This window comes from Pezoporus occidentalis, unplaced genomic scaffold (genome assembly GCF_034315485.1).
Source record: "Pezoporus occidentalis ecotype Australia unplaced genomic scaffold, CSIRO_AGI_Poc_V1 ctg48, whole genome shotgun sequence".
In the NCBI taxonomy this organism is placed as follows: domain Eukaryota; kingdom Metazoa; phylum Chordata; class Aves; order Psittaciformes; family Psittacidae; genus Pezoporus; species Pezoporus occidentalis.
This window is the reverse complement of record NW_026915813.1, coordinates 7,667,546-7,690,108: the sequence shown is the minus strand read 5'-3', so window position 1 is coordinate 7,690,108 and position 22,563 is coordinate 7,667,546.

The window sequence follows — 22,563 nt, the reverse complement described above, 5'->3', positions numbered from 1 at the left end:
AACTCTATCTGGACCTGCCTGAAAGGTTCTTAGGACTCTAGGCAGCTTTAGGACCTCAGAAGCATTTTAGAATGTTCCGTTATTTTGAAATCCTGAGAGCTGTTTTAAAATTCTATAACAGAAAAGGATTTCAAATCTGTGTCATCTTAAGACCATTTTTACCTTGGTGAAATGTTGTATTTTTCTGTGGCAGTTTCAGAGATATCTAATTACAATTTGTTTTTTATATTAACCTTTGATTAACCAATTGCATGTTCTTTCACAAACAACAAGGTCAGTCATTTCTTCTAACAAGCTCCTACTCAAACCATCCTTCTCAAAATCATCACAGCAAACACATGGAAATTTTTGTAATATCACAAGCTTTCTATTCCTCCACTATAGGGTGGCCCGTGGTGTGTACCTCCTGTGTCTTCTCTCTCAGACAGTAGGGCACCTTTTGTTGATAGCTGAGAAGTGGATTGGTACATGTGGGGAGTTGGACAGAACAGATAGATCGTCCCTCAATTGTTTGAACTCCTGGGATGGTTTTTCCACAGCTGAAATGATGGAAAGGGAAAGATTGTCTTCGAACTCTCAGAGATGATGAGTCAGTTCATCCACTGTTGGTGGTGCCACCTCACTCCAGGTCATTGGTGCCAGTAAGTGGGAGTATGATGATGGCACACGCTGTGTTTCCTCTAACAAACTCTCGCTCAAACTGTTCTTCTCAAACTCATCACTGCAAACAGAGGGAAAATTTTGTAATATCACAAGCTTTCTATTCCCTGTCTATATTGTACCTAAATCAGAAAATAGTCTAACCAGGCTTCAGACTTTCAGTAAATTACTTAAGACTGATGATTAAATATCTTTGATAGAGTGTCCTGGGTTTAGCTGTAGCAGTCATTTTTTTATCCTTCTTAGTAGCTGGTGCAGTGCTGTGGTTTTGACTTTTGGCCTGGAGACAGAGCTGGTAACACTGATATTTTTAGTTACTGCTCAAATGTTTAGACTGGCCATAGGACTTTGTGAGTCTCATGCTCTGGCAGGGAGGAGGGGAAGCAGGGAGGGGGCAGACACAGGACACCTGACCCAAACTAGCCAAGGAGGTATGCCATAACACAGCATGTCATGCCCGGGAGGTAACTGGGAATTACCCGGAAGGGCACCCTCTTCTCAGTCGGGCTCGTTTCGGCGAGTGGTATCATATTCTCTTCCATTGTTATTTTCCTTATTATTATTATTGGTGGTAACATTGGTGTATTATACCTTAGTCACTGGACTGTTCTTATCTTAACCTGTGGAAGTTACATTCTTTCAATTCTCCTCCCCATCCCTCCGGGACCGGGGAGCAGGGGGAGTAGAGACTGTGTGGCTGATTGGGTTTAAACCATGACAGTTCTTTTTGGCACCCAACGTGGGGCCCAAAGGGTTGAGGTAACGACAGATCTGACCGGAGTGTGTCTAATTGTATTTGGGATAAGCATTCATTGTTTTGGATTAATAGTCACTCATCACAATGCTGATATATTGGCTCTCAAAGTTGTTGCTCTTGATCTCACAGTTTCAACATATTGTACCTTACTTAGAGCCGGTATTTGCTGTGTTAGTGTTTATCGGCTGGGGGCCTTGGTCTAAGGTTCTTGTCTCATTGTACTTTATGGTAACGACTTGTAATACAATAGAATCATTGATCATGAAACTGATCTGGCTTATGTTCCCAGTGTGGTCACAACCTTTATACTTTGGGAGGTATATAATAGAAGTGCTTAACAATTACACATCTTTTTTCTCCTTCTCGGGTGGTCAACCTGTGAAGGAGACATTCTCTTAACCTCCCTCGACCCCTTCCCCCCCACCTCCCCCCCACCCCGCCCAGACAGTTTACAGCCTCGTTTGAGAGTTTTGAAGTTTTCGAATGGCCTTTTAATACTGTTGAGACCTGTTTGCTGATTGTGATGGGGATCACCATGTTGGCACGCATACAGAGTGTGTTTTGCCCACGACCATTTCGTCTGATTTCAAGAGTTAACAGAGTCAGGTTTAGGTCTTGTCTGGGGTCAAACGACGATATAGGAGGACCAAGAGATTTTCGTCGAGGCTGGACAGCCATGAGTGGCAGGGTGTGTGGATAGTATGGGCAAGTATCTAGGTCAGTGGGCCCCTCCAGTACTTTGGAATTTCACCCCCAAACAACTCCAAAATCCAGAAAAATTAGTAAAACACTTAAATGAGGTGTGTGGTCATTCTGGCCATACCAGAGATGGACAAATCATGGCAATGTGCTGGGGCTAGGCCTATGCTTACAGGGCCTTCTTCAACACTATCCAGCACCTTCAAAAGGAAAAAAATATCTCTGGATCTGAGGGCAAAGCAACAGACAGTGCAGCTACACCACCTCCAGTGACGAGTACAGTCGCTACCAAAACTTTGGCTGCAACAGATAGCACAGCTACCCCAGCAACAAGTACAGCAGCTACTCAAACTTTGACTGCAACAGACAGCGTGGTTACCCCAGCTCCAAGCACAGCAGCTACACCACCCCCAGCAGCAAGTACAGTCGCTACTCAAACAACAGTGATAATCACTGCAGCTAAACCAGAGGACCAATTCGTACCAATATTGGTTGCCCCTGTATGCAAGAGAAAAAACAAAAAAGAGGCAAGAAGGGTGAAGCAAGATGAAGAAACTATGTACTCAGCACCCAGTCCAGCATTTGATCAGGAGTCATCATCACATGAAGAAGAAGAAGAAGAAGAGGTGAACTCTTGACCTCGGACTTCAACCAAGCTACAGAATATGCGAAAAGATTTTACCCATCAACCAGGAGAGCACATCATCAGCTAGTTGGTCTGATACTGGGACAATGGGGCCGATGGTCACGAACTAGAAGGTACAGAAGCCAAGCAGCTGGGATCACTTGCTAGAGAAAGGGGAATTGACAAAGCAATTGCAAGAGAGAAAAAGTCCCTCAGCCTTTGGAGGCGGCTCTTGGCAGCTGTGAAAGAAAGGTTTCTGTACAAGGATGATGTTATGAGTCTTTTGGCCAAGTGGACTACTATAGACAAAGGCATCCAGTCTCTGAGGAAATCAACCATCGTAGACATGATCTATCGCATCAGGCCGAATAATGGGGATATACCCATAGACCCAGATGAAGTTGAATGTACATGACCCATGTGGCAAAAACTCAAACGGAATACACCGTCATCATATGCCCATTCATTGGCAACAGTAACCTGGAATGACGTAGCACCACTAACAGTCGATGAAATGATTCATAAACTCTGAGAGTTCGAAGACAATCTCACCCCTTCCATCATCTCAGCTGTGGAAAAACTGTCCCAGGATCTCAAAATATTGAGTGATGATCTATCTGATTTATCCAGCTCCTCACGTGTGTGAACACACATCTCAGCTATTAACAAAAGGTGTCCTATTGTTCGAGAGAGGATATAAAAGGTATACACCATGGGCTGCCTGTCGTGGTGTAAAACCAGGGAGAGGGCTCGTTCACTCACTTCCCCCCTTCTTGCCCTCCCCCTGCTCCCGGAGGGAGGGAGAGGAGAGTCAAAAAGAATGCAACTCCCACGGGTTGAGATAAGAACAGTTTAGTAACTAAGGTATAACACAAATCACTACTGCTACCACCAATGATAATAATGGTAAAGGAAATAACAAGGGAAGAGAAGACAACACCTCACCACCAGCCAACCGATAACTCACTCCCCAGGCCCGACCAAGCTCTGACCCATACCTCCTCCAACCCTGCAGTCTCCCAGCCCTTCCGGCTAACTCCCAGTTACATCCTGGGCATGACGTGCTGTGGTATGGAATACCTCTTTGGTCAGTTTGGGTCAGGGGTCCTGTGTCTGCTTCCTCCTGGCTTCCCCTCCTCCCTGGCAGAGCATGAGGCTCACAAAGTCCTTGGCCAAACCAAAACATCCTTGTTATCAGCTCTGTTCTGAAGGTGAAAGTCAAAACACTGCACTGCACCAGCTACCAAGACAGAGAAAAATGACTGCTACTGCTACATAGGACACTACCCTATGATTTTACGTGCGGGATCATGGACAAGATATGACAAAGTGGGATAGAAAACCTACTTCAGCTTTGGAGGAACGGGTGGGTGAATTGAGGAGGGGAGCAAGGGCAAGACTGATCTTTCCATGAGAGCTGTGGCTTCAGTCTCTGGTGAGCAGTTTCCTAGGTGGAGCGGAAGAGCTAATTCTATTCCAGCACCTGTGATAACGAAGAATAATCACTTTCCGATTTAAGTGTCCAACACTGTAATGACTATTAGAGGGGGCCTGCCTCCAGCCAGAACCACTTCTTCAAAGCTCAGGATCAGAGTGTCCCAATGAGTAGGAAGTCAAGCAGGGGAGCCAGGAGACCAGCACGGATAAACAAGGAACTGCTGGGCAAACTCAAGTGGAAAAAGAGAATCTATGGATTATGGAAGGAGGGGCTGGCCACTTGGGAGGAATATAGGACAGCTGTTAGAGGATGTAGGGAAGCAATTAGGACAGCTAAGGCCTCCTTGGAACTTAATCTGGCAAGTCGGGTCAAGGACAATAGAAAGGGCTTCTTCAAAAACATAGCAAATAAAACTAACACAAGAAGCAGTATAGGCCCACTGCTGAATGAGGTGGGTGCCCTGGAGACAGAGGATATAAAGAAGGCAGAGGTGTTGAATGCCTTCTTTGCCTCTGTCTTTACTCCTGCAGACTCTCCCTGGGGGACCCAGATTCCTATAGCCCCGGAAGGAGTCAGGATAAAGGAGGAGTTTGCTTTGGTAGATGAGGATTGGGTTAGGGATCAGTTAAGTAATCTGGACACCTATAAATCGATGGGTCCAGATGGAATACAGCCACGGGTGCTGAGGGAGCTGGCGGAGGTCATTGCCGAGCCTCTCTCCATCATCTTTGGTAAGTCGTGGGAAACAGGTGAGATGCCTGAGGATTGGAGGGTGGCAAATGTCATGCCGGTCTATAAGAAGGGCAAGAAGGAGGACCCGGGTAATTATAGACCAGACAGCCTTACCTCCATCCCTGGAAAGGTGATGGAACAACTTACTCTTGACACCATCTCTAGGCATATCAAGGATGAGGGGGTCATTAAGAGCAGCCAACATGGTTTTACCAAGGGGAAGTCATGTTTGACCAACCTTATAGCCTTCTATGAGCAGGTAACTAGGTGGCTGGATGATGGTAGAGCGGTAGATGTGTTTTTTCTTGATTTCAGTAAGGCATTTGATACTGTCTCCCACAGCATCCTCATAGGTAAGCTAAGGAAGTGTGGTCTGGATGATCAGGTAGTGAGGTGGATCAAGAACTGGTTGGAAGGAAGAAGGCAGAGAGTTGTGGTCAATGGGGCAGAATCTAGCTGGAGGTCTGTGACTAGTGGAGTCCCTCAGGGGTCGGTGCTGGGACCAGTGCTGTTTAATATTTTCATCAACGACCTGGATGAGGGAACTGAATGTACCCTCAGCAAGTTTGCTGATGATACTAAACTGGGAGGAGTAGCTGACACAGTAGTGAAGGGGAAAGGGACCTGGGGGTCCTGGTGGATAGGGGGATGACCATGAGCCAGCAATGTGCCCTGGTGGCCAAGAAGGCCAATGGCATCCTAGGGTGCATTAGAAAGGGTGTGGTTAATAGGTCAAGAGAGGTTATCCTCCTCCTCTACTCTTCCTTGGTGAGGCCGCATCTGGAATATTGTGTCCAGCTCTGGGCCCCTCAGTTCAAGAAGGACAGGGAATTGCTTGAAAGAGTCCAGCGCAGAACTACAAAGATGATTAAGGGAATGGAACATCTTTCTTATGAGGAGAGGCTGAGGGAGCTGGGACTCTTTAGCTTGGAGAAGAGGAGACTGAGGGGTGACCTCATCAATGTTTACAAATCTGTAAAGGGTGAGTGTCAGGATGATGGCGCTAGGTTTTTTTCAGTGATGTCCAGTGACAGGACAAGGGGCAATGGGTGTAAACTGGAGCATAGGAGGTTCCATGTGAACATCAGGAAAAATATCTTTACTGTGAGAGTGACAGAGCACTGGAAGAGGTTGCTGGGGGGGGGGGGGGTTGTGGAGTCTCCTACATTGGAGATATTCAAGGCCCGCCTGGACAAGTTCCTGTGTGATGTACTCTAGGTTACCCTGCTCTTGCAGGAGGGTTGGACTAGATGATCTTTTGAGGTCCCTTCCAGCCCTTAGGATTCTGTGATTCTGTGGGGGACAACTGGATTTACTGGACTGTGCAGATCAGATGGCCTGGCACATCAGTCCCACAGAAGCATGAGGCTCTAGTAGATACCGGTGCACAGTGTACCCTGATGCTGTCAAGGGGTGGAACCCACTTATATTTTTGGAGTGACAAGAGGATCCCAAGAGTTGACTGTATTGGAGTCTGAAAGCAGTGTGACTGGGAGGAAATGGCAAAAGCACCCCATTGTGACTGCTCCAGAGGCTCCATGCATCCTCAGCATAGACTACATCAGGAAAGGGTACCTCAAAGACCCAAAGGGCTACCTATGGACTTTTGGTATTGCTGCTTTGGAGACAGAGTAAATTGAGCAGCTGTCTGGTTTCTCAGAGGATCCCTCCGTTGTGGGGTTGCTGAAGGTCAAAGAACAGCAAGTGCCAATTGCTACCACAACAGTGAACTGGCGGCAATATCCCACCAACTGAGACTCCCTGATTCCCATTCATAAGCTGATCCATAGACTAGAGAGTCAGGGAGTGATCAGCAGGACCCGCTCACCCTTTAATAGCCCCATATGTCCATTGCAAAAGTCTAACGGAGAGTGGAGACTAACAGTAGACTATCATAGAATCATAGAATCATAGAATCGTTAGGGTTGGAAAGGAACTTAGGATCATCTAGTTCCAACCCCCCTGCCACGGGCAGGGACACCTTACACTAAATCATATCACACAAGGCCTCGTCCAACCTGGTGTTGAACACTGCCAGGGATGGAGCATTCACAACCTCCCTGGGCAATCCATTCCAGTGCCTCACCACCCTAACAGAAAAGAACTTCCTTCTTATATCCAATCTAAACTTCCCCTGTTTAAGTTTTAACCCGTTACCCCTTGTCCTGTCACTACAGTCTCTAATGAAGAGTCCCTTCCCAGCATCCCTATAGGCCCCCTTCAGATATTGGAAGGCTGCTATGAGGTCTCCATGCAGCCTTCTCTTCTCCAGGCTGAACAGCCCCAACTTCCTCAGCCTACCTTTAAACGGGAGGTGCTCCAGTCCCCTGATCATCCTCGTGGCCCTCCTCTGGACTTGTTCCAGCAGTTCCAGGTCCTTTTTATGTTGAGGACACCAGAACTGCACACAATACTCCAGGTGAGGTCTCACAAGAGCAGAGTAGAGGGGCAGGATCACTCCTTCGACCTGCTGGTCACGCTCCTTTTGATGCAGCCCAGGATACAGTTGGCTTTCTGGGCTGCAAGCGCACACTGCCGGCCCATGTTCATTTTCTCATCAACCAACAACACCCCCAAGTCCTTCTCCGCAGGGCTGCTCTGAATCTCTTCTCTGCCCAACCTGTAGCTGTGCCTAGGATTGCTCCGACCCAGGTGTAGGACCTTGCACTTGGCATGGTTAAACCTCATGAGGTTGAAATCAGCCCACCTCACAAGTGTGTCGAGGTCCCTCTGGATGGCATTCCTTCCCTCCAGCATATCAGCTGAACCATACAGCTTGGTGTTATCGGCAAACTTGCTGAGGGCGCACTCAATCCCACTGTCCATGTCACCAACAATGTTGAACAAGACCAGTCCCAACACCGATCCCTGAGGGACACCACACATTATTGGTCTCCAGCTGGACATTGAGCCATTGACCACAACTCTTTGTGTGTGGCCATCCAGCCAGTTCTTTATCCACCGAGTGGTCCATTCATCAAATTGATGTCACTCCAATTTAGGGACAAGGATATCATGTGGGACAGTGTCGAACGCTTTACACAAGTCCAGGTAGATGACATCAACTGCTCTACCCCTGTCCATCAGTTCTGTAGCCCCATCATATAAGGCCACCAAACTGGTCAGGCAGGATTTCCTCTTAGTGAAGCCATGCTGGCAGTCACCAAGCACCTTGTTGATTTTCATGCACCTTAGCATGCCTTCCAGGAGAATCTGCTCCAAGATTTTGCCCGGCACAGAGGTGAGACTGACTGGTCTGTAATTCCCCGGGTCATCCATTTTCTCCTTCTTGAAAATGGGGGTTATATTTCCCTTTTTCCAGTCATCAGGAACTTCACCTGACTGCCATGATTTCTCAAATATGATGGCCAGAGGCTTCGCAACTTCATTCGCCATCTCCTTCAGGATCCGCGGATGGATCTCATCAGGACCCGTGGACTTGTGCATGTTCAGATTTTTAAGATGGTCTCGAACCAGATCCTTTCCTACAGTGGGCGCAAGGTCTTCATTCTCACCATTCCTGAGTCTGCCTTTCAAGACTTGGGTGGTGTGGTCAGAGCCTTTGCCAGTGAAGACTGAGGCAAAGGAGTCATTCAGAACCTCAGCCTTCTCCAAATCCTGTGTATCCAGATCTCCCGAGAGCTTCCTGAGGGGGCCTACGTTCTCCCTAGTCTGTTTTTTAGTTGCTATGTACCTGTAGAATCCCTTCCTGTTATCTTAATGCCTCTAGCTAAGTTTAATTCTAACTGGGCCTTAGGTTTCCTAACCTGGTCCCTAGCTTCTTGGACAACATCCCTGTACTCTTCCCATGCCACCTGTCCTTGCTTCCACTTATTATAAGCCTCTTTTTTCAACTGAATTTTCCTCAGGAGCTCCTTATCCACCCAAGGCCTGAATGAAGTCACACCACCATTGAGTGCTGCCATACTGGACATGTTATAACTTTAGTATGAAGTGGAGTCAAGGGCAGCCAAGTGGTATGCTACAATTGATATTGCCAATGCATCTTTCTCAATTCCTTTGGCAGCAGAGTGCAGGCCACAGTTTGCTTTTACTTGGAGGGGTGTCCAGTTCACTTGGAACCGACTGCCCCAGGGGTGGAAACACAGCCCCACCATCTGCCATGGACTGATCCAGACTGCACTGGAACAGGGCCAAGCTCCAGAATACCTGCAATACATTGTTGACATTATTGTGTGAAGCGATTTCACGGAAGAAGTCTTTGAGAAAGGGAGGAAAATAATCCACATCCTGCTGAAAGCCGGTTTTGCCATAAAACATAGTAAGGCCAAGGGACCTGCACAGGAGAGTCAATTTTGGGGAATAAAATGGCAAGATGGACGTAGACAGATCCCCATAGATGTGATCAACAAGATAACAGCAATGTCTCCACCAACTAATAAGAAAGAAACGCAAGCTTTCTTGGGTGCAGTGGGGTTCTGGAGAATGCACATCCCAAATTACAGTTGGATTGTAAGCCTTCTCTATCATGTGACCCGGAAGAAGAATGATTTTAAATGGGGCCCTGAGCAGCAACAAGCCTTTGACCAAATTAAACGCGAGATAGTTCATGCAGTGACCCTTGGACCAGTCCGGACCAGGCCAGATGTAAAAAATGTACTGTACACTGCAGCTGGGGAGAACGGTCCTACCTGGAGCCTCTGGCAGAAACCTCCAGGAGAGACTCGAGGTCGACCCCTCCCTTGGCTTTTGAAGTCGGGGATACAAAAGATCTGAGGCCAGCTATACCCCAACTGAGAAAGAGATACTGGCAGACAATGAAGGGGCTCGAGCTGCTTCGGAAGTGATTGGCACTGAAGCACAGCTCCTCCTGGCACCCCGGTTGCCCGTGCTGGGCTGGATGTTCAAAGGCAGGGTCTCCTCTACACATCATGCAACTGATGCTACATGGAGTAAATGGGCTCACTAATTACACAACGAACTCGAATAGGAAATTTCAGTCATCCAGGCATTCTAGAACTCATCATGGACTGGCCAGAGGGCAAAGATTTCGGAATGTCACCAAAGGTGGAGGCGGTGCGTGCTGAAGAGGCCCCACCATATAATAAACTGTCAGCAAGTGAAAAGCAGTATGCCTTGTTTACTGATGGCTCTTGCCGTATTGTGGGAAAGCATCGGAGATGGAAGGCAGCTGTATGGAGTCCTGGACGACAAGTTGCAGAAACTGCTGAAGGAGAGGGTGAATCGTGTCAGTTTGCCGAGGTGAAAGCCATCCAGCTGGCCCTGGACATTGCTGAATGAGAAAAGTGGCCAGTACTTTACCTCTATACTGACTCATGGATGGTGGCAAATGCCCTGTGGGGGTGGTTGAAGCAATGGAAGCAGAGCAACTGGCAACGCAGAGGTAAACCCATCTGGGCTGCTGCACTGTGGAAAGATATCCTCACCATGACATAGTTATGAATAGTTATCGTTGGACCCTTTTCCTGTGTTAATCCTAGAGTACAAACAACAGAAATTATCCTTTAGGTTAACTCCAATATATCTAACCTAGGAAAAAAAAAACAAAACCCAACAGAAATACAAAAACCCCAAAACAATTTACTTCTGGCAAAATGCAGAATCTCATTATTTAAGTGTGTTGGTTTCTGTGTGTTCAAATAATAAATGCACACTCTCTGACATCATGAAATATTTCCCTTTTAAGAGAAAATAAGCAAGACTTGCAATTAGATAGGTGGATATTGCAAGGTTTGCTTTATATGCTAATCCAAACTTATACCTCCATAACTTGATCAAACTATATTGAACAGAAAGAGGGTCCTACGATAACTATTCATAACTGTATCAAAAATATTTAATCTGGCTGAGTTACAGTGACTCAGAAAAGGAATAACACATAATGATAAACTGGGTCCAGCAGTTTAAACCTGTTGAAAACAGGCTTCACCTTCTCTTATTTGAAGTTTCACTGCCAAAATTTGATTGAGGCAGGTCCCACAAAAGACCAGAAAGAAGAGTCTCAGTGCCACAGCCTAAGAAATCTAAGAAAAGAATTTGGGTGAAAATAAGTAATCCAAAAATACAAAGTTATACAAGCAGAAACTTACATTATTTACATTACATGAATTTACATTATGCATGAGAACCAAGGAGATGGAAATGAGAAAGGCGAGATAAATTTGTCATGGCTCATAATCAATAGTACAATGCACCCTCATGGAAAGGCAAAGTCATCTTAGAAAGGTATTATGTGGAATTTTTTGTAGGTTAAGTACTCATTACTTTATATAAGATTTTCTTTTAAATACTCCGTCACAATTCTGGTCACTCATGCTCAAGAATAATCACTCTCCATGCGGATCAAGTAGACAGGGAAGCAATCACTATGATCAGAAGTTTTAAGGGGAAGACTAAAAGAACTCTTGGCTTCCTGCATCTTTTAGAAGAAAGCCCAAGAGGATATATGTTTGCTCTATATAAACTCATCACAAAGTCAAACATTAGAGATAGGAGAGCTGTTTAAGCTAACAGGCAAAGTTCACAAGACCAAAAAGAGTGGTCATGGGATAAACAGAAAAAGAATTATTCAAAGTTCTTACCTGGCAGATGAGAGAATTTCTGGAAAAGCTTTTCAATGCCAGTAGAGAAACAGAAACAATAAAATTTCTCATGAGATTTAAAATAATAATGGTTGTTTGCACTGACAGAACATTAGGCCCACTAGACATAGTAGATTCAAGCATGTGTTACCGCATTCCCTGAGATGGGAGATGAGCAGTAACTGTCCCTCCTGAGGTATTAACAGCACATTCCCATCTGCCAGAACTCCATAGCTATCAGGCTTTGTGCAACAGTGGGAGAGCAGGACAAAGGAGAGATCTTTGGTTTGTCTTTTGCAAGCTGCTCCACCCTGCTCAAAACAACTTTGTAGCTATGGAGTCATGCAGTTCACCCAGGAAAAGTGAATCTTGGCTCACTAGGTTTGAGCATCTGGATGATACTCTCAATCATAGTTTAGTTTTAGGTGGTCCTGAAATGAGCAGGGCTTTGGGCTGGATGATCCTTATAGGTCCCTTCAAACTCGAGACATTCTATGACTTTGTGATTCTGATGTGAACAAATGGTACACAAAGCAAGAGTCTCCCAACCATTTATTCTGCTCAGTGCCTCTAATAAAGACAGAAGCAGACATATTGCTGTTCAGAAAGATTTCCTAGTGGATATTGAAGTACCTGCAGGACTAGATAGAGTTAAGTAGCAGTCTGAGGAATCTACCTTTGAACTTAGTTTTTAAAAGTGATACTATGCAGAAAAAAATACCTTTGCCCATTTATGAATCTGTCTTTTAGATGGAGTACGCTAACTAAATCTGACTCTAAAAGGCGGAGTACTGGACTTTGAGCCAATTTAAATAAGATTTGCTTCAATAATTCTAAGGAAACACGTGTTTTATACAGAAGGGTTTTCAGCACAATAGATGAAATTTTGTACACAGTTTTCTAACCTATTCAGATTATTGTCTTATATGTAATCAAGATACAGCAGTATATTGTGTTATCATATTGTCAAGTTAAATAAGAGATATTTAAGAAGTATTTATCTTTGAAAAATTAATTCCATGTATATATTTCGTTTAGGGAAAAGGGTTAATTTGCTTACATTCAGTGCAATGTTTTACAGGAAACAATTTGACTTTATTGCAAAAAAAAACATCAGTGTTGGGAGCCTCATTCTAGTGCTTTAAGGATTGTCATTATGTTGATCATTCAGTGGTAAATGTCTCTCACTGGAGGTAAGAAAGAAAGTCTATACAGTCAATATACTGTCATGACAAATCTCTTCCCAAAGCAAGATGGGTTGCCCATTCCTCCTGAAGAAATCTCAAAGGGAATTAAATTATATTCTTCGCTGCCTAAAAGTCTCTAAACACAGGTTAGAGCAGTTTTTACGAAATGCTGTGCTTGCAACTATATGCAAATGTATCTAAAGAGCACCTTGCTATGCTTGCAACTGCCTCATTCTCATCAAATCCACATAGTGAGCACTGACCAGTGACTGAGGTGAAAAAGTTCACAACAATAAACTATTGAGGAGCTTTATACAACACACATTAAAATCAACAGAAAACTTCAATAAAAATAGAATTGGATCTGATAGGAATAAGGATAAGGAATAGGTAAATGTGGTATTGCAGGACAGTAAGAGGGTCTGGGTCTTTGTGGTGTTGGCTTTTTCCCCTTCAGTAGGACATCGTTACATCTGTTGATATTAGGCAGTTGTAGTGGAGAGCATAAAAGGGTACAAATTTCCAACATGCAAAAGGCCAGTTTAATTCCTGATCAAGCCTAAAGTAATTAAAGGGAAGTCTTCATGCATAAAAGCAATAATTCCTTATGTTAGAACCTATTGGACTCTCACTTAAACTTTATCTCTTTCCATTTATCTGTAAGGGAGCAAGAATAGCTCCGTGACTGTAAGTGCATAGAGCTAGAACCCTGGACCTTCAAGCTCAAGAGGCCAAGTTCATTTTGTTATTAACCTTGTTGCTTCAAAGCAGGATAAGCTATGCTTGTATTATTCCTTTGGCATGAAGTAATATTCTGTCAAGTACTGATCCTTATAAGACTCTGGCCCAAAACGGTTAGGGATCCCTTTTAAACTGAACAAACCATATCATCCTGAACACTTGCTGGTAATGTTTGGGGTGACTAGACACCTTACCTCATCTTCCTTAAATTGTGTTTTTTTTTCCCTACAACCACCAAGTCTCCTTGTGAAACAAACAAACAACAGAAACATCAGAGAAAAGAATGGAAGATATTTTTGTTTTGAAAAAAACACAGAAAAAAATATCTCCACATGAAACAGGGTAGTTTTGACTGTAGTCTACAAACCAGTAAGAATATCCAGTAACCAGTTTCCATTTTCAGCACCACTGCCACGTGCCCAAGCCCTATCATTAGTCATGCAGTCTCAGATTCTTGAAATATTGGCAGTATATTAAGAAAATATAACTTAACTCTACTTAGTGGCTTCTTCTCAAGGCAACAGAAATGTTGGGCACAATTAAACCCCTCTTCAATTCTGTCCATGGCTGCAACAGGGTATGCCAAATAAAAAGACCATTAATAGTACTTCTATTTGGTGGGTTTCTTAAGAAACCTCTCATTGCTTCTCTTCTGGAAGATTTTGAAGACCATGGCATTCTATAGCAACTTGAGGACAGGACAAGAGACTCTTCAAATACAGTTCTTACATTTTTTATGTGTTGGTTGTGTAAGTCTCCAGTCCTAAATTTCTTATAATATAGATCTTCTGAATATACAACACAAACATTGTAAGTTCTTCCTTTCAGAGAAACCCATATTCTAATGCAGACATACATGTGTTACACAGAAGTTCAGGTATGTAGGAACTGCATTTCACTTGTAAAGAGACGAATGATGAGAGCCCTTCTGAAAACAAATACATTTCAAGAAATATAAAAAGGACCTTTTCTTGACCTATGTGGTTAGCCCAAGGGCCATTTCAGGTAGGAGGTGGAGCTGATAATAGTCAGGTGTCTCGTTTGTGTCATCCTGTTTATTTACAAAGCTACATTCTCAATGTTTGTTCTCACTTCATTCTCAATTGCTTTCCTCTCCACTCCTCTGCCTTTTCTTGTTTCTTTCAGAGACACATACATTCCACTTTACCAGGCAGTATCGCTAACAGTGTGCCCACCTAAGAAAAGCTCTGAAGGTGCCTTTGTCCTGGGAAGTCCTACATTTTCAGTGGCCACCTCTGTTGTCTCAGCTATCAAGTTCCATAGATACTTTAGTTATACACACACATATTTATTAGTAATGACTATTAGATTGACTAGGTTTCACACAATTCATAAACACACAAGTCTCTTTCTACATGAGAAAAGATAGTTCATTTCAATCACACAATGTACTTGAAAATATTGAAAAAAACTACTGGGTTTTACTACCGTTAGGCAAGTTTGCTGGCATTTAATTACATAGTCTCACTGGGTGAATTTTAAAAAGGCTCAACATTCAGCTGGCAGCCCTGGAGCAGATATAGAAATATTTTTAAATCTTTCCAGTCTTAAGCATTTTGAAGGAATGATTCCTCACATAATGCAAACAGACAGAAGGTACTGCCTAAAACTGCAGAGAGGCCTTCCAGCACCTTAGAACTCTGCAGCTCCTGTGCTATCATGCTCTCAGCAGATCTTTCCTCCTAAAGCCCTGTACCTGGTTAAGGCAGCTTGTGGTCTGAGGCACAGTGAGTACACCTGTTTCTCCTGAACAGTTTTCACCTTCCAAAACTACCACTAAAGTAAAATATATTTTCAATAACCATTTACATACAAAATATCAGCTGTGCTAATTCGATTTTGGCTTTTTCATGTGAAACATATTGCTGTAGATCTGAGAGACCTACAGGCACTGGAAGAAAATGCAATTAATTGCTTCACCTCATTTGTGCATAATTGTATAATAGAATGGGAGTGTATAGATGCCAATAAAAATGTCTTTTTGTTTCTATATGTGTCTGACCTCTTTACTATTGCACAGAATAGTTGACAGGGACCAGCAAGAGACACAATGTGGAAGACAACTACACAGTATGTGATTTGTGTGTTGTTACTCACAGCTGTCGATTTGCAGTTTTCAATTGCACTGATGCTTACTGCTAAACCAGGCACTTATGCTTGAAGCAGAATTTTTATGGGCTTCATCTATGTTACCCTTTGAACCAGAAATCAGGTGGAGTTTTTATGCAAAAGATAATTCTTAGCCTATAGCTAGGGATGGTCATACTAAGGTACCCAGTCCAAAATATTACTGATTGTCAATGGTAAGTGACAAAATCATTAAATTAACTGATTTGTACTAGTTTGGCCATAACGATTAATTTCTCGCTTGACAGGACATTGTAATGATGGGGCCAAATGTAGAAGATATTGTTGTTTTTTTTCTTAATTTAGCTTTTCTTCAGGCCACGTGCGTTTTATTTACCAGGTTTGTTTACCATAATGGCATTTCTTCTGCAAAGCATTGCTTTGATGTTCACATGACTAAGGAATGACAGCAGGTACAATTGTTATCTTTTAGCATGAGCAAAGAATTCAAGATTTACCCAGCAATATAAAGTCTATTAAGACAAGATGATTGAAAACACAGAGGTGAATTTCCTTTCCCTTTACTTGTGCAGAATCCTAAAATTATCAGGTAAAATTAGTATCACCTTAATATCACTTGAGGAGGTATATCTATGTACAAGGAGCTCAGTAGGAAAGGCAAATAAGGATTTGTCCTTTACTTCAGTTACAACCACTCTTTTCCTCCCTTGCCCCATGGTACACAATGTAATGTTGTGGTTTAAGCCCAGCCATAAATCAGAAAAAACATGTAGCAGTTTGTGCACTCCCCCACCATTTTCCTCCTCCCTCTCCCAGAGGGGTGGGAAGGAGAATTGAAAGAAAGTAATTCCTACGAGTTGACATAAGAACAGTTTAGTAATTAAAGTATAATGCAAACCACTGCTGCTACCACCAATAATAATAATGATAAGGGAAATAACAACGGAAGAGAATACAACTGCTCACCACCCGTCCACTGATACCCAGCCCAACCCAAGCAGTGATCTAGACCTTCTGGGAAACTGCCCCCAGTTTACATACTGGGCTTAACGTGCTGTGGTATGGAATACCTCTTTGGCTAATTTGGGTCAGGTGTCCTGTCTGCTTCCTCCATGTTTCCCCTCCTACCTGGCAGAGCATGAGACTCACAAAGTCCTTGGTCAGAGTAAACGTTCTGACCAGCAACTAAAAACGTTGGTGTTATCAGTGCTGTTCCCAGGCTGAAAGTCAAAACCACAGCACTGCACCAGCTACTAAGAAGAAAAATGACTGCTACTGCTGAACCCAGGACAGGTATTCAGGACACTTGGTGCATTGTACTGGAATAAATCCTCTGGAGTTCTGCAATAAATTGGGTCTGGGACAAAATAACCCAACCCTTTCCTGTTCCAACAAGAAGGCTGATCCTAATGAAGTAGTGCAGGGGTGGGAATCAGAAGGTGCTTAAGACCATTCCTAAAACATCTCTATCTGTGAGCTACAGCTTAATTGTCCCATCTGAGAAAAGCCTAGAGAAATTAAAGGAAATCATTCTGCTGACAACCAAGAAGCAGATCTGCTGCTGCTAGAATGGCTTCAATAAATGGATAAATACAATATGTCCATTTTTTTCTGAAAAAAAAAATTTTTATCAGAGTACAAATCTATCATTTGCATTTCCTATGTTGTTCTGTAGACTATTATCCTCTACCGATAACTATAGGTTGGTTTTGTGAGGTTTTTTCCTCTGGTTTTCCTAAAGTGAACAAACAGTATACCACAAACATAACAAATGTGGTAGATCACATTTAACTCTATCTGCCTGTTCCTCCCCTGCCCTCATTGTATTTGAACCCTAATATCTCTATTTGGCTGTATATGAAAGAGAATGATTGAAAACAATTATGTTCCTTTAAGTATTGTGAATCAGCAGATAGAATGAAGGGCAGGGTATAAACTGCAGTCCTGCTGAGAGAAAAACTGATTTCTGCCCATATACACTCCATTTGGCAGCAGCTTTCTAGTGTGTCAGCAAGTGCATCCTGTCTGGCTGATCTGCACACAGAGAGTTCCAGAGTAGGCATAGCATTGCTGTCTCTTGCCTGTAAGGGGTATTATAGATGACATGAAAAAAAAAAAAACAAACCTCAGCTGGAACAGGTTAGAGAGAAAAGACACAAATTATAAGAAAAAATACTTCATTAGTTCAGCTCTTCATAGAGTAGACAATAATCTTGGACCATATGAATTACATCATGCATGTATGTCTCATAAAGGAATATATTTTCTAGAAGATTAATTACTTGGCATGGTGCAGGCTATCAAGTTATGTGGCAGAAAAGAAATGCTAACATTAGGAAGACTGAAACTTTTCAACCTTAGCAAAGTTACATTGTGGAATGTGATTAAGTTAGATGCTTTGTCCTGTTTCTCCTGGGTTTTTTTGGTTTTTTTTTGCCTTTTTTCCTGACTTGGAAACTTCTGCTCTTTGCTCAGCTGCTGCTGCATTTTTATTCTCTCTGACATTTTGTAGGTCACAAGGGTATCGTTCTGACTGAGATGTGGTCAGAGAGAATAAGAAAAATCAATTTTGGAAAACCTCTGTTAACACTCTTTCATGAACATTTTGTTATATCCATTGTGAGCTTTTAAAAGACTGAACCTGTGAATTTGCCATTGCCATGTCTTTGTATGATTTTTGTAGGCTTATAAGCTGAGAAAGAGCAGCACAGCATAGAAAACACCCCAGTCTTCATGTGCACTGGGACAGATTCCCTTTTGTATTAGACTGTAATTTAATATTCTGTGCACAGGCATGCAGAATTTCTTGCTGGGCACTGAATTATGCAAAGAACTGTAGATCTGCAAACAGGAAGCTAAGCTTAGAAAGGATAATGTATTAAAAGTGCCGTTGAAAAGCTGTTCTGCTTTCTATGTTCTTTAACTCCCCCTAAAAGACCTCTGTCCTTTACTAGATCTACGGAAAGATATGAGGTACAGATATATTGAAAGGTAAAGTTTTTTCAAAGACTTGAAAACTAGCAGTCCTATCTATCTGTCAAGCTTTTATATGGTACCCTTCAGCATTGCACCTTGGAATTTCCACTGATCAGGTCTCTGAAAAATCAAAGCACAAGATAAATTAAGTATAGCTAAGTGTTTGTGTGAGACTGAAAAGCCTTTTGATTCACAATATCAGCACTGTTTTTCAGTTTTGTTCCCCAGCAGCAGAGTGGAGGAAAAAAGGACGGACTTGTGATTAGATAAACCCCTTTTAATTTTTCCATTCTGTCTTAGCCAGGTGGAAACACATGGACAATTGGTTTACAGAGATCTCTATCATCTCTCCTTCATTAGCACCACGGGGAAGTTTCTACAGTGGCTAATGCACTTACTGACATGGTTTCAACAATTTAATCACCCAGAAGCCACTCTGTAAGGTCAATGTTCTCTACATTTGTTCCAACTCATTTACTGAGTAGAAAGGTGAACTTTTTCATTCCAGGTATGTCATTATGGAAATCATGTTAATGAATCAAGGCACTGGAGGGCATATGTACCTCTGTTAGTGCAAGATTAATGGAGACTTTATCAAAGAGGATTCAGCCTTTACCAGAAGAATCTGGTAAATTCATGTCTGAAGTATAATTGTACTGTAATAGTCTAGACTTTATACTGGTATAGCAGCTTCCATTTCAGAGAAACTCAATTTACAAACATCAGTATAGTACACATAAAGAACAATTCTTCTATTATGGAAACACAACCACCTGAACACGCAATGAAGTCGCAGCACACAGCACTGCATACTATACTGGGATTGATGTCAGGACACGCTTTAAGAATCTTATTCCTGACAGAAAAAGCTTTTGGTCAATTAATGACAAGCATATTTTTTTAAATATATTTACATTTAACATATATATATTGTATACTGTATTTGGGTATAAGCTCACTGGCATAGAAACTCTCTTTCTTGTTTACTATTGTAGAGTGAACCAAACAACAAAGTTGGCATGTTATCACAATGCTAATATTCACATAATATTCCCTAAAAAAAGAGCTGCAGAAATGAGTCTTTGATTCCAGAAATATAATGAAATTATTTATTTTTTTATTTAATCAGCTTTCTTGCTCATGAAAGCTTCCAAACATCAAACAGAACAGCAAAAAAACACACTGAAAAGTGTAATAAATAGTAATCTATAAATAGTGGGAAGTGACATTTCTAATTCTTCCTATACTATGTATCATTACTTGTTCCCTTATAATACAAAGGCCTAAAGGAAAAAAAAGGAATCATAGGTGCACTGAATACAAACATTCTTTATAGCTGAAAAGGATAGATAATTTTTTTACTTTCAAGGTAGCTTCAGGTCACAGTGTGAGTTTGGGCTCTATATCCAGCTCTGGTTTTGCAATGTTTTAACAATTTGAATACATTTGCAATTAACAGAAAGCTATATTCTAAAAAGTCATGGTTTCTCTAATACAAACTAGTATTACATTTTCTTAATAGAATTCAACACAGTGATATTTGGAATTAACCTTGCTTCTTCCCTTTGATTTAGCACTATATCATAAAAATCGGTAAAATCAGACTGACATCAGTTAGAGATCACGTTTAGGAAAAAAACATGCACTGCTGACCTTTTCATTTTAAATCATTCTTCAACAAAAGGCATACAAAATTTTAAATGGTTTCTCTATCCAGAAATTCTGTTCTATGTTTCTATGCCAGAAATTCTTCCAGTATTTTTTCCTTTTTTTTCTTTTATCTTTAAAGCTTTGGAGACAGAATAGATTTAGAGTTTTCATGCTTGCTATAGTTTCAAATAATGAAAAATAATCAGGCAGATCAATATAAAAATGTAGGTAACACCCAAAAGGCAGCAGAGATTTCTCATTCTGCTTAGATGTGTTTATGTATGACTGTAACTCTGCCTTTGGAGAGAGAGCAAATATTTTGATCTTTTCATGTAGTACAGCACTATATCATATGCAGTGGATTTGAGGAAAAAATAGGCAGTCTCTCCTAATAATAATGTTTTTATCAATGTTTAAATATATAACTGCTATAGAAGTTTATAATAAAGTGACTCAAATCCTCTAATCCTGACAGAAGCCTGAATATATAATAACTATGGCTCTGAAAAACAGAGAAAAAAAGACAAGGTGTCAACCCTGTTCTCCTGTATAAATCCACCTCTGTCCCCTGGGCTCATTGATAAATGCTGGGAAAATATATTCCAGCCAGGTCTATCCTAAAAAACAAATGGCAGGAGGACCATGTACCATTTTAGGATATTAGGTATTTCCCACAAATTGCCTTCTCTCTTTTCTCTTATACGAATTCCACCTGTTTTTCTCCATCGTAGCAACAATGTACTGACTGATGAAGAATATATATTTTAGGGTTGCCAGTACTCAGGATATACAAGCATCTCTGCAGCTTGGCAATCATAGATCTTTTGTTCCTGTTCTGACTTTTGTGAATCATGCACATACAGAAGCAGAATGATCCTGTTTTGCCAGGAGGACTCAAGTAATCTACTTAGTTGCACATACAGCAGTACAATGAAAAGAAGGGATCCTAGGGTGAATGTCAATGAAAGGTTGAATCAACCAATTCTGGAATGCTTTGCACAGAAGTTAAATAGTTTGCTTCAAGTATAGCAAGCTCATGTTCAGTGCCTTTATCTTCATATATGTAATACTGTGTAAACACAGTTGGGAGGGACTTCTCTCTCCTAAATATAGGTTTCTAAAACTGATACACAGCAATCAGATCCCTTTATAGACAATGGAGTTAAATAAGCATTCTTAAATTCTTTTTTTGGTTGTTTTTTTTTTTTTCTCCCTCCCCAGTCTGAATCTTTTCAGGAGTCAGGTGGCCTACAAGGAATTCCTTAGAGATGGACTGCAGCCAGAGATGGAACAAGCTGTCTGGGTTTCCAAACAGATTTATCACTTCATAGTTATGGTATGGTAGATATATGGTAATCTAAACCAATATAGACCAAAGCCTCATTGGCACTAAAACTTTCTACAGTAACATCTCAGGTACCCATGTGCTATTAACTATAGACCTTTCCCTTCATTACGATTAACTGAGTCCCCTTTGAGCAGAAGAACATTGTTGGTAGAGTGGTTTCCTCACTCAAAGCTGTAAGAGCTGGTTCATCAGAACCATCTATGTGGGTGGAAAGCATTTGTACATCCTCGATAAGAAAACAGTACAAATAACTTCAGAATTTTCTTCCTATACCTTGCTCAGCCACTTGTCTTTCACAGTATGTCTTTTCACATATGTGTGACTGGGGGAAATTACAAGAACAGAGCTAGCATACATTATAATTCTCAAACACATCATTCCCATCCTTCAGCCATTTGTGCCTCATGCTGTGTCAGAGGCATTTTCCACACATCTAGTTGCCCCCACCATGGATCACTTTTATGTTTTCCCCACTTTCCCTTACTCTCAAGTAAACATTCAATAGCTGCAATATAGCATAGCAAAGAGTTCGATAGCTTAATGAGTTTATTTTTACAAAAAGAGGGATTTCACCTGTCAGTTAAGATAACCTCTTGCTCCCCCTCTGCATCATATCTTACAGTTATCCAGATCTTGAATTCTGTGGAGTTATACTAAGAGGCAATGGTGAAGGGTTCAAGAATAGTGACAGAATGTCTGTCTGTCTTCTGCATTTATCAGCACCTAAGAAAAAAAAAAAAAGCCACTTTATATGCAGATACAAAGAAGGAGCATAAATTTGTAGCTACTGGGTAACCTTTAGTCTGTTTCTTGATAACTGGGGGTGGGAGAGTTAATGGTAAAAAATAATATCTGTCTTCACTGCTTAAGAACTTGTCTCCTCTGTTTAAATATAGTGTCAGAAATTATAATTTTCTATTCTGCTGTATTTATTGCATTTGTGAAACTTGTGCTTATTCCTTTCTATTGGTCCTCTGTACCCATTTTCTTCACTGCAAGATAAGGTAACTCTCAGCTGTGCATTGCTGCGATAATTGAAGCAGATTGTGAGTGATTTGATATGACAGAGGTAACCTTC